At 34.6% G+C, this 4,453-nt stretch overlaps 1 pseudogene; it reads right to left on the bottom strand.

Annotated features, from left to right (window-relative positions):
* Positions 1-2,017: 2,017 nt before the first annotated feature.
* LOC120780167 lies at positions 2,018-3,517 on the bottom strand (annotated as a pseudogene).
* Between the last annotated feature and the right edge of the window lie 936 nt (positions 3,518-4,453).

Below are 4,453 nucleotides of genomic sequence, written 5' to 3'. Positions count from 1 at the left end.
GTCTAAGGCCACACTGATAAGATCCAATCAGTTTGTTGACAGTGGGCTTTAATCTTTCACACAATATGCTCGATAGAACCTTGTATGCGATATTGACGAGGTCTATCCCACTGTAGTTGCAGATTGTGGGGTCTCCCTTTTTAATACGCTTTTATTAGCTTCACTTGTATGTACAATATGTATGTATGTATGTTGGTTTGTAACTTTTTTAAGTGGTACTAAAACCTAGAATATTTGAGCGACACTGTAGGAAGTCGATAGTTAGCTTAAGCAGCTCACCAAAAAGATGCGCTTAAAAGTATGCAACATCTATATAAAACTAGTTTTGGTGACATTTGAATAGCATACTGAGTTGGGCGTCGACCGTTCATAAGATTCAAGATTGTACCAGAGAACGTATATTTCTGAATTATTTATAAATATACGTTTTCTGGTTGTACAGTAGATCATGCAGTAATTTATCTGGGCTCTCGACTGTTTGCTGCTGGACAAGCTTATATAGCACTTAGTCGTTGTAGATCTTTGGACGGTATTCGAATTGAAGAACTAGACTGTTCAAAGTTGACAGGTAAAACCCAATGTAACAGTGAGGCTTTAGAAGAAATGATTCGATTTAGCCACTACTATACAGTATACTACTAAACTGTATCTGCCAGAATACCAAAATGAGACTCATGACTAACAGAGCCACTAAATTACGATTGTGACAATTAGAGACATGAGACAATCGTGACAAGCAGAATACCGGCATAAGAAGTAATAATTCGTAAAGGCGTTAATGGAACTTGGTCGCAAATAATATAACAATTAGTCAATGAAAGGTTACGAGTAGATATTAAATGCCGCCTAATTATCGATTTACTTAACCAATACTACATGTTATAGTTCATATTTTAACAAATTTGGGGTTTCTCATATCAAACTAAAAAATCAAAAATAAATATAGTTTAAAAAAACTAAAAAAAAACACGCTTTTAAAACATATCAAACTAAAAAGTGAAAAATAATTCTTTGTATAAACTAACAATAATAATGAAGGAAAATTCCTGCATTATTGTGAGGAAACCGTGGGGTGCTTGGCGACATATGCTTCATATATGGAGCATTCCACGTATCATTGGGTTTTAGGGGCACAAGCGTTCGGGTATTATATACACTGACTTCACCCAGGCTTTCGATTAAGTAGATCTCTTGATTTTAAACATATTCTTGATCTTCTGGGCTTTCAACCAATACTTCTTCAATGGATATATTGCTTAATAATATAACATAATGTGTCTTCAGATGTTCCACAAGACAGTCATTTTGGCCCGATCCTGTTCATCTTATTTTTTAACGATATCTCTTCTGTCATTGAGTTTTCAAATATTTTATTATATGCCGACGATGTATAGCTTTTTAAATCATGTACATCAATTGATGAAAGGTGTCTGTTGCACACTTAACTGCTGCAGACTTAAACAATTTGGTGCTTGGTGTGATAGAAATGATTTGTCATTAAATTTTCAAAAATGTAAGACAATGTGCTTTTCTCGTAGATCTGTTACTAAGGAACCTAAGCTTAATTTTGATTGATACCTTGAAAGCAAAGACTATTCTCAGTTTTGATAAACGTTGGTCTAAAGAATTTAGAGATCCTTATGTTACGAAAACACTTTTTACAACTTTGGTTAGGCCTATATTGAAATGAGGCTCTGTTATAATGAATCCTAGTTACCAAATCCATTCTGACAAGTTAGAGTCGGTACAAAAAGTTTTTACTTTTCGTTTTAGGGCATTTCCGATGGCATTCTGGACTAAGTCTTCCTCCATACAGTAGTCGTTTAAAACTTGCTTGGTGTTATATTCTTAGTAAAAATTCTGAATACAAAAGTTAGTACAGGAGAATCGCGAAACAGTTAACCAAAATGGCCCAAGGTGTTTTTCTTTTTCGAATTATGACTCGCATGACTCACTTTTATTCATAACAAAACAGAGACTTTGATTTAATTTAAACTTTCCACATTATACATACATACTAACGTACATATAAATTTGTAAGGGCTGGTTTAAAGAAGTGGTCGAGACTTGTTTGTTTCTTTTCTTTTGTGTAATATCTCCTGACAATATTTGTGCGCATATTAATAAGATGTGATATCTGATTTGTATCATTCTTGTTTTCATACCACTTTATCAAGGTATTGATGCAATCAACTCTTTGCATATCTTCCTCGATAACCGGTTCTTCAATTTCATTGTCAGACACTTCGAAATCTTCATCATCTTCCGTATTTGGTCATCGTTCCAATTTTCGATGTATTTACTGCTGACATCCACCTTGGACTGTAATGATTGTACCTCTCGAAGTGTATAAACGAGAGAACTATTTGATTTAATCAGTGTAAGCAGTGGAATTTCGTCTTCACTGTCGTATTGATCATCGTCCAACTGTTTTATATTTCTCCACGCTTTGGCACAGCTCTTGGCAATTCATCCCTTGCAGATTTAAGAAACAAGAAGACTTCACGAATTGAATATCCTTGCAAAATATTCTAAACCGGAACGTTTTCTTGAGCTACAATGTTCCATAACAGTTTAGCCCAGCATCGTAACTTGAGCAGTCTAATGGGACTTTGATCCATGGGTTGCAAAATAGCTGTCACGTTAAGTGGTAAAAGCATTGCCACAATCTTTCCATCATCTGACTATAACTTGTCAACTGACTTATGTATGGCCAGTAAAGTTGTCAATCAGCAATAATGCTCTGGGTGGTAAATTATTTTCAGCAGAAAATTTGCGAACCAGAAAAATATTTTGGCACACTTAAAATTAAAAATGATAAATAAAAATAAATTTACCTTCTTAATAAATGAATGATGGAACCAGCAGAAAAATAGCTCTAAATTTACCAATGGTTTCAACTTATGCGAACCATCTGCGTTCGCACACAACATAAATGTAATTCTACCCTTAGCAATTTTTCGGCCAAGTGCCGTCTTTTCGTTTTCCGCGACAAATGTTTTATCGGGCAGAAAACGATAAAATAATCCAGATTCATCTGCATTTTTGGTAGCAAATTATAAATTAATGGCGTTATTTCTGACTTGTCGCTTGAGAGGATTCTCCCACAAATTTTTAAGTCGTGAAACCGTATCGTTTCTTGAAATTTGCTACCCATCCATTACTTGCATGAAATTGTTTTCCAGGGTGCAATTTGGCAAATTCGAGCTTGGCTGTTGCCTTTAAAATTGTACTACTCATTTCACAATGTCTTTGGCTTAAGAACCGTTTATACATCCTTGCGTTCTTGAGGCAAGGATATTACGATTTATGTAAGGTTTTCTTGGTTGGCTCTTCGTTTGTGCTTTCCATTGCCTTCAAAATTTCATGACGTTTTTTCTTTGTTTATGAGATGGCCGCCTTAGATACATCATAATTCAACGCCAAACGATATACCTTCATCGATTTTTTTTAAAATCTCAGCTTTTTGACGCAATTTTAATCTGATTTGCAATAACTTTTTCTGCTTTGTTGACATTTGACTGACTATAAAAAACTCACAAGTTCAAATGTTCATGACAAACTGCGTGTGCACCTCGCGACACCGACAGTAATTTTTTACATAGAACTTCGGGGAATGCATAGCAGTGATTTTTCTTGCTAAACAAACAGTTGGGTTTGAAAAACATGATAAGCTCAAAAAGGTAAACCAAAAGTTACCTTTTTAGAACAGTATGTGGACGCTCAAAATCGGTCCACTTAGCCGAAGGTTTAACTTTCTCGCGAGTTAGCTTTTCTGGGATTCAACTATAGTTCTTTTCTCCTGCCTGAAGTTAAATTTAATATCCCGGTTTAGATCCTTAAGGAGGTATTCTACTCTAGTTTTGAAAAATTCGATTTTTTTCATATATTTAAAGTTTAGACCCTTAAGAACATATCCTCCAAAGGATTTTTAAAAATTTAAATTCTTTTAAGAGCTACAGTTACTTTAGTGACGCAGCACCTAGCCCGGTTCGGCCGTATCGAATTTTTTAAACGCGTTTTTCTCGAAACTACTTTTTTCCACACGGTACCGGCATTATCTCAAGTTCTATACAACCGATATACTTGAAATTTTGTGTGAACCTTCTTTATATAATCCTTTATCGTTCCTAATCGTGTCAAAATTTCTGTTTTTAATATTGTAAAAAAATTCAGGAATTTCAAAAAAAAGCGTAAAAAATGATTTTTATTTTCACAGAGTCGCCATTTTTCAAAAAAATTTTTTTCGTGTTCCCTGAGGTAGGGACTATAACAGCATCCTTACTGATTAAGAATTTCTTTTGATTTTTTTTCAGACCACCAGGAGAGTCAGGATCAATGAAAGTCAAAGCGATGCCATAAAATACCTCTGATCTGTAGGAAGTTAAAGATAAAAAATCAGGATTGTAGTGTATTTTCTATGGAAAATTTTTACATGTCTTGGTCCAGTTCT

This window comes from Bactrocera tryoni, unplaced genomic scaffold (assembly GCF_016617805.1).
Source record: "Bactrocera tryoni isolate S06 unplaced genomic scaffold, CSIRO_BtryS06_freeze2 scaffold_206, whole genome shotgun sequence".
NCBI classification, from domain to species: domain Eukaryota; kingdom Metazoa; phylum Arthropoda; class Insecta; order Diptera; family Tephritidae; genus Bactrocera; species Bactrocera tryoni.
Note: the sequence above shows the minus strand (reverse complement) of the source record. Positions and strands in the feature narration are given on the sequence as shown.